We start from the raw sequence: 9,659 nt of genomic DNA on the forward strand, positions 1-9,659 counted from the left end.
CTCTAAGCCCGAGAGAGAAGGGGGGATTTGGAGAAATTTTCGCGCCAATGCGTTGATTGACTTTGTGGAGGGTATAATTTCGGAAAAAGTGCCTTCCAGCGAGCCCAGCTCTCCCTCTACAAAGCAGCTGATTTAATTTCGTTCGCTCTCTTTTCGTAAATATCGGTCTTAGAATTTTTTGGTTGGTTAAGCGGAAGTCTGCTCGAATGTGGTAATAATTTAGCCGAAAGGAACTTTCTTCCGTTAGAAGGTTTCTCTTCGCTGATTGGCTCTCTGTCTTTCGGATGACTACTGGATTATTTGTAATGAATGATTTCCTCCTTTCGCAACGCATGTGCAGTTTGGTTGAAGATGATTGTCCTCATTATGCGAGATTCATATTTGGATCAGATTTTATAACCATGCATGCACTGCAAAGAAAATTCCGAAACGTCATATATTACTTCCAGGAAACATTCATGAGTTTCTACGAGTTTCTTATAAAAAAAAAAAAAAAAAAAAAAATTCAAAAACCCTTTCGGAATCGTTACAAGTTTCATGATTACAGACTTCTCACTGCTGTGAAAAAAAAAAGCTACCACTGTGAAGATATACTCAGGTTCTTTATTAGGTGTCCCTCCCTCAGCCCAGTTAGGGCTCTCTTCCAGATTGACCAATCTCCTGACGAGAAAGAAGAAATATAGTCTGGATATTATTGCTTTGCAAGAATTGTAGGCTCGGTCTTACTTCGACCACATTTGCTTTATGATTTTTCTTGGTAAATCAGGAACGAATATGATAACATATCTTAGTTTTCTTGGAAGATTCTTCGATTCTTTTCAAACACATAACTGACATTTCTTGAGAAGGTTTCTAAGTTCTTCAGAAAAATTCCAATTAATTTCAGGAAAGTTACTGACTTTTAGCCGGAAACATTCTTGTTTTTTCCCAGACATGTTACTGGCAAAAAATAGGCTCACATTAGCCGCACATTATTTTCCGGGAACGGCTCTGAACTTTTTTTAGTGTGTATAGCCTTGTTACCCACATTTAAAAAATATTTTATGTTATTAGTTAAAGTTCAGTGAAGTGAAGTAAGTCATATTTTATGCTGATGACATCTTTATCTTTACTAATAATAAAGCGGAAAGTCTCTCTGTCTGGATGTCTGTAGGATGTCTGTGACGCGCATAGCGCCTAGACCGTTCGGCCGATTTTCATGAAATTTGGCACAAAGTCAGTTTGTAGCATGGGGGTGTGCACCTCGAAGTGATTTTTCGAAAATTCGATTTTATTCTTTTTCTATTTCAATTTTAAGAACATTTTCCGGAGCAAAATTATCATAAGATATGGACGAGTAAATTACGAAATTTGCATGATGTAGAATGGGAGAGCGAATGAACATAGTCAATTGGCGAGAAATTCGTCATCCATTATTTGTAAATATACTGGCGAACCGAATGACCTTTTAATTTTCAACTACGGGCAAAGCCGTGCGGGTACCACTAGTATTAAAATAATTAGAAACACTGAACAATTTAAAAAATGCAATGAATTACAAATTGACAGCGAAAAATGAAAGCATTCATTGAAACAATCGTTTACTCAGCCTACTTCGGTATATGTTCAAGCTAAAGACAAAATTCTAAAAATAAAAAACAAATAGAATACGTATGTCGCATCAAGACATTCATTTAAAGGGGATTGTGGGAAAAAGTGAAATGGCGGAATATTTACTTTGTTTTTAGCGTCACCTATCAGATAATATTTGAACTATGTAGTAACAAATGTAACCTACTCCAGTCTGGAAAAGTTAACCCTGAAGAACAAAGCATATGATAAAACGAGCTGATGTGTGCATCACATGACTTCCTTTTACTCCAATTTAATGTCATTTCCTCATGATTGGCAATTTTAATGTGATTCAATTGTTTGCTCTCTAAATATCACCAACAGTGGCCAAATTGAAACCAAATTTAAAATTAAAAAAAAAACCGTCAAATTTGTCGCCAAGTTGGCGACAAAAATACTGGCGATATATCGTCAAGCGTCCGACAAATTATAACACTAATTGAGTTTACATCGAAATTAACAATGATTTCCCCCAAAAGGGGGAAAAGACCCCCTTAGAAACATCCGAATGCAACCAAAAGAGAAGGTATACAACTAGGCCCCACTAGGAGTCTACATACGAAATTTCAACTTTCTAGGACATTACCGTTTTTGAGTTATGCGAGATACATACATACATACACATATATGCACATACGCACATACATACGTACATACAGACGTCACGAGAAAATTCGTTGTAATTAACTCGGGGGTCGTCAAAATGGATATTTTGGGTGTCTGTAGGTTCTTAGGCATATATCCACTTGTGGTCAGGTCAAAAAAAAAAAAAAAAAAAAAAACCTTAACATTCATTCGGGGGTGAGAAAAATGGAAATTAAGGCCGATTTTTGAGTGAAATTTTTTTCGCGAATGCAATACTTCCTTTTTTGTAAAAGGAAGTAAAAAGCAGTTTTCAAAAATTGATTCTCATATTGTTTTATTTTGTTCAAGTTAAAAATTATTTTTGTTGTTATAAAATGATGAATTTCTTTTTATTAACATTTACAAATTAGGAGCAGTATTTACTTATTTAATATTTTTATTTTAAATGTTTTGTACTAATGGTTGCACATGGAGCATAGTCAATGGGGTAAAGTTAAATAGTTCATTTTGTTTATATACTAATTCAATCATTTATTAAATCACATGCGTGTCTACTTATTAATTAATTCATTCATATTTCTTCATTTAATAATTCACTTACATTATTTCACTCATTTTTCTTTTTATTCGTTCATTTATTTTTTCTTCATATATATTTAAAATCAGGGTGGCGACAGATCAGGGAAATCAGGGAGATCAGGGAAAAGTCAGGGAACTTGATGAATCAGGGAAAAGTCAGGGAAATATCAGGGAATTTTGAAAAAATAACAAAAAATCAGGGAAAATTTATTTTATGAAGAAAAAAAAAATTGTTTTTTTTTTTTTTTTTTTTGCTTTACAAAATTTAGTACTCTAATTCCCTATGCATTTTCCGCCAATTATCTGTTCAAACAAAAAGTAAAATTAATGAGGTGCGATTATACACTGCCGCATATTTGTGCATCTTTCCCCCCCCCCCCCCCATTAAAGTACTGAATCTTACTTATTAACCACAGGATGCCTTCATAAGATTGCTTCTGTGTCTGTTAGGTTGTTTATTTTACCTAGCTTGAAATTTCCTTTTACGCTTTCAATGCTACGTAAAATAAACAACCATACAGGCAAAGAGGAAACCTTCATTAATGCATTAGCTCCTTTGCCTTTATTCCATTGTCTCGAAGTAATTAGCGTACTGAATCACGATTTCAAGAAGAAATCTTTGGTTTTTGAATTAATACTATAAAAGCTTAAAAGTTATTACTTTTTCGCGTTTTTAATTTAATTGCTAAAATTGAACTTTCAATTAAAACAACTTTGTTTTTTGCCGTTATACTATTTGTTGTCGCCGCAAATTATAAAGGTTTTCTTTTCTTCAGACTGAAGTGATTCTTTAATTTTATAACCAAGTTGTATTCTTCTTTTATACATTTTGAAATTAACTAATTGCTTTTTTTTTTCTTCTTCTTTTTCTTGCATTTCAAAGTTGTTTGTTACAAAAGCAATCTAAGATTTTTTTTCGTTACGTACTGAAATCATTTGAAATAGAGTTAACTTGTGTACTTAAGTAAATATCTTTATTTTTTTAATGGCTAAAATGCTGTATTCATTCATTAAAACCTATGTTCTTGATTAGAGAAAAGCTCCCTATGAATGGATGTCAAATGGTTTCATCTGTTTTGCATAAATATGTCAATTAGTTATATAAGAATAGCTACATTACTTCTATTCTTTCACTATTACTTGTTATTCTTGCAACAATTATTATACTGTTGGAAAACTTAGTTCAAAATAATTTCAATTACTTTTTAGTTCTATCAGAAATACACATATGTTTTTAAGAGTAATTTTAATAGTTTCTTAAAATTCTTATGCTAAGTGGTTTCTGGAGTATTTTTTTTTAATTTTCTATAATCTTTCCATGTAGAAAAAATTAATATACTGTTTTGTTGGGTTTTTTTCCCCAAAAAATTGACTTGATATTATTTTTTAACCATTTTATTAAAAAAGTAGCATTTTTTAAAAACATATCTTTAGTTCAACAACTTTACACAACTTAAAACGTTTAAAATACTGCATTTTATACAAACATACAATGGATTTCAAGTAGAGTAAAGAAAGAAAACCATTATCATTGGTAACGTAAATCAGGGAAATTTGGTAAACTTAATCAGGGAAATCAGGGAAAAGTCAGGGAACTTTTTTTCACAGTTCCTGTCGCCACCCTGATTTATTTATTCGTTTATTGTTGCATTTTTTCATTCTTTCATCTATTTTCAAGTTCGTTTGATTAAAAATGTTTCTAATAAACTTGAAAAAATATTTCATCAGAATAACGTTTTATATTTTCACTTTGATCCACGAGAAAAAAGGAGGAAAAAATGCCACCTTTTTTGAAGGTACAAATGTACGGCCAAGAGTAAAAATTTAAGTTTTTATTTTAAATACATTGTTCCTTCCTTTATGGACTAATTTCCAATTTGTTCATTTCGAAAAAGCTAAATTATCTTAACAATTTCACTCTGCCCCACATTCCCCTATACCATAATTTCTTGAAAAGACACTTGTATGACCGTTTTATTGATCGTTAGGAGGTTTGTGCAAATTAAGGAACATTTTACAGCGAAAATTGATTAACCAAATTCGGACAAATGAAACCACATCTCCTCCCCCGCCCCCCCCCCCCCAAAAAAAACTTCTCTACCGTAGATTATAAGAACCTAAACCCTCATTCCCCAAGTTCAGGCTTGCCAGACGTCCCAGTTTGACCGGGACAGTCCCGGATTTCAGACAAAACTCCGGTGTCCCGGCCGGTTTACATCATGTCCCGGAAAATGATAAATTTGATAAAATATGACCAAAAAAGTCTAAAAATAAGAAACAGAAGGATTATTTTAGGATAGTTAATTTGTCATTTGTAACATAAACATAAAAATTAATATTGGCTTAGCTTGTGAAGACTTTTACTACAAGATTAAAAACGAAAAAAGCTCTGGCCAATTGAAATTATATAAAAATAATAATATACATGGACACATTTTTATTCCTCATTCAAATATTTTCTATTTAAGTAAGAAATAAAAAAATGTTTAAATTTATTTGCTTCTTTCATATGTTTTATTTCACCTCTGGTTTTGGTTCATAGTTAGTAACCATTTATTCATAGCATTGAGAAGAAACTACCCCCTAAAATAATAATCTAAAAAAAAAGTTAAATTTATTTGCTTGTTTCATATGTTTTGTTTCACCTCTGGTTTTGGCTCATAGTTAGTAATCATTTATTCATAGCATTGAGAAAAAACTACCCCCTAAAATAATAATCTAAAAAAATGTTTAAATTTATTTGCTTGTTTCATATGTTTTGTTTCACCTCTGGTTTTGTTTCATAGTTAGTAATCATTTATTCATAGCATTGAGGAGAAACTATCCCCTAAAATACTAATCTAAAAAAATGTTTAAATTTATTTACTTGTATTTATATTACTTGAGAAGAAACTATCCACTAAAATAATAATCTGAAAACCAACCAAGAAAGTGCACTCTTCTAATTACTTGCAGCACTGGAGGGGGGGGGGGGGGTCCCACTTCTGATGTCCTGGTTGAACATTTCAGAAATCTGGCAAGCTTACCCAAGATCCAACTCAAGATCCATCTTTTGAGAAGAGGACAAAATTTAAAAAAAAAAAAATTAAAAACTTTCCCTTTCTGCATGCATCCACCACAAAAGCCTCGTTTAATATCTCCAAAGAGCTTCGATGGAGTTAACTGACGTGCCTTTTGTTGTGGGCCCCAACAAAGAGCGCTGCCACTCCTCCATGTTGCCTGCATTCTTTGCTAAGTGAGGCCTCATGCGGCCTATCACAAAGACCTACGTCTGCGTTTATTGAGCGAGAATAGGCGAAGGCATTTCGCGGCTGATTCGCATTCTTCGGTGCAACAACATGAAGCGAGATATGGAGAGGTTTCTGAGAGAGCCGAGAAATGCGGAGAAGTTTTTATTTACTTGCAATGCCGGGGCCTGGAAATGAAGGGTTCGTGCGAAGAACTGGGCTGAAGTGGTTATTGTAATGAAGTCACTTGTCGTGCAGTTAGGTCGATATTACTGACTAGCTGCGTCGCCCGGCTTCGCACGGTCTACCTCGAAAATAAAAGTTATGTCAAGTGACGCGTGTTCAGCACTCAGGCTTGAAAAAAAAAAAAAAAAAAAAAAAATCAGCGAAAATTTGCGGCAGATTGCGGAGAAATAACCAAAAAGGAAATATTTTAAATCCCCCGATTAAAAGGAAAAGCTTTTAAAACAAAAGCAAGAATTTTACTTGTTCATATTCGAGAAACAAAAAAAGGGCAACAGATCTTTCGTCTCAATTATTTTCTTCACGCTATAAATTTTAATAGAAGCATTGTTGCGGAAAGTTGAGATGAAGCACTGAATAATAATTTGAATGGAGGAAAGTCTTCGAAAAGTAGGGATTTTATGTCGAAATCTAAGTGTCATAATTAGTAGTTTTTAATTGATATCTCCGCTAATTATTATTGGAGGATTATGTTAAATAGCCAAACACAAAGTCGGAAGATTAGGAATCCATCGATACCTGGTTCGATGGTCAGTTGACTGTCGTTCGGGAGAAGTAACTCGGACATAGATGCAGATCTAGATTACATAGACATAGATGACTACATAGATACATACGCTGAGTTTTTAATTATATAAGATTATTATTATATTTTTAGACTAATTAATACTTTGTAGTTGCAATGATTATGAAATAAAAATTAGATGTGTGCTGTTAGTAAGCAGTAAGTTGCTGCCTCTAAGCCAGGTCTAAAGCAGAACTACATGCAATGTACCAGACAGCCCGTCTCTTAGGCTTTTTATCTGATAGTTAATTTGATCCATTGAACATTCACTGTGTTACAATTGTATTAATACAAGCATAACCGATAGCCCCGAGAATGAGATCCAGAGACAGCAGTTCCGTCCTTGTTACAGGCTCATGAGACTGATCTGGATTATTATTAATGATTAAACAAAGTTTATTATCTTAAAATTGAGAACAGAATACCTGTTTTACAATTATTTTTTTCCATCTTATACTTGTTTCGTAATTGTAACTTTTCGTTATCATTAGAATGATATTTTAAAAAGGCTTTTACAGTTATCCATTCTGTCATTTGTCGACACTAATGCACATTATGGATGAAAAAGTGGTAAAAAAATGTTTAACCCCTTCATAAATTGCTTATGTAAAAACCATTGGTACTCTATTATACACAAGTAAGTAGAGAAACAATAAAAAGTTATTGAATGAAAGTAATAATTGAAATTGATTTTAAGTAAGTTCAGGAAATTAGTTAATAGAACTCACCTACCTTTTTCACAATGAAAAAAATTTGAAATTTTTTTGGATTTTCTTTTTTATGGGACTAAGTAAAAAATAACACATTTTTCTGATGAAATATTTTCATTTCAACTATAAAAAATATATTTGATCAAATGAATGAGTACAAAAAAGAGGGGGGGGGGAATGAATAAAGGAATCGATATTGAAACAATAAACGAATAAATAATTTAGGGAATCAAATAGTGGATGAATAAGAAAATGAGTGAATGAATAAGTAAGCGTGTGAATTATTCAATAGAAGAATTTAAGTGAAGTCATTAATAAATGAATGCGTAATTGATTAAATAGAGGACTGAATAAATAAACGAAATGTACTATTTCACTTTGCCCCATCCACTTTGCTCGCATGCACTTAAATAATTGTAAAAACATTTAAAATAAAAATTAATATAAAATTAAATAAATGAATACTGCACCGAATATTAGTAAGTCTCCGTCAATATTTTAAATGTTAGTTAGCAAGAATTATATTATTTAATAATAACAAAAATAATTGTTCACTTACAACAAAATATTACAATAATATGAATATCGATTTTTAAAAATTGCTTGTATTATCATTTGCTTTGACTTCCAGGAGTAACTTATTTCTGACTGCAATAGACTACATGTGATATTACATAATAAAATATTGCCAGAGGTGGTGCTAAAAACTGGGTTAAAATTTCGCTACTTCACTATGCCCCACTTTCCCCTACTATATTCGCGAGAATGTCCCATATGCAGTGAAAAGAGAAAAAACCATGAAAGTGCTTAAATGTACAATTAACCTTTTAAAGTAGATAATTATATGGAAACTAATTCCTTCTAAAGCGTAATTGTTTTCTACCAGAAACGCCTTTTTAAAGACTTCCTCATTCTTTAATTGCAGGGTCTTTGGGTTCAAAAATACATTACCTGGGTGTCGATGAGTACGAACAAAAGAAAGAAGTGACTTTATCCTGAGCATGATTGTTATACTTAGTTTAGGACGTAAATTTCTTTCGTATTAAAAATGTAACAAATAAATGAACATTATATATATTTTCATCAGTTAGTTTACGAAGTAAATTTATTTGGCATTAAAATGTAACATATAAATGAGCATTATATATATTTTCAACCGTTAGTTTACGAAGTAACTTTATTTCGCATTAAAATGAATGAGCATGACGAGGTTTTGGACAAACACGATGCTAAAATTTTATATTTCGTGCCCGACACCGTCCAAATCAAAACAGAAAAGAATGATTATCAACAGAAACTTAACGCAAAAAAATATTTACGCATCACAACAGACAACCACCATCGGTGATTAAATTTTTCTACAAAAAAACCGACGGGCGGCAGCCCCTTCTTTTTTTCATTATACTGGCGCCTAAAGACAGACTGTCTCAAGCATAGTTATTTTACTGCCTACTAAAAAATAGAAAAGTGACATGTAATAACCCCAAAAAAGGGAATTCCAAGATTATTTATTACTATTTCTTTTGGTTTCGATCAGGTTTTCTTTTCTTTCTTTTTCAAGCAAACATTCTCACTACTCAAATGCAATAAACCTTTTAACAGATTAAAAAGTGTTGTCGCAAATTGGGGGAGCGGGTGGGGTCACAACTCCCATGATCCCCCCCCCCCTCTTTGCATCCATCACTTCATTTAATGCTCTAGAAAAATGAATTCAAAAAAACATTTACTTATTCTCATGGTTTCCACATTTTTTAAATTTTTTCTAGCAAACATTCAAATATTACCGCGGGTTTGGGTGGGGGGTCATGACCCCCATTATCCCCCTCCTTGTATCCGCCACTAGTCACAATAACCTCCCATCGGAGCACCCCTGTGAGAAGCAAGATAGGCAAATTTGCTTTTCTAGTGTCTATTAATTTACTAAAAGTTTCGTTTCACTATGCGTCATAAAGGGACGTCTTTTAAAATGCTTAATATTGTTACATTATCACCACTGCATTGAATATCTTTTAGACCTTCCCACGGGAAATGTATCTTCAACAATTGTCGCTAACCAATTGCTTGCGTCCACACCACAGTTCGCGATCCATTGCCTCTTGACCTCAACTTCACCCCCAACGTCCTGCCAACGCAGGAAAA

This window comes from Uloborus diversus, chromosome 7 (assembly GCF_026930045.1).
Source record: "Uloborus diversus isolate 005 chromosome 7, Udiv.v.3.1, whole genome shotgun sequence".
Classification (NCBI taxonomy): Eukaryota; Metazoa; Arthropoda; class Arachnida; order Araneae; family Uloboridae; genus Uloborus; species Uloborus diversus.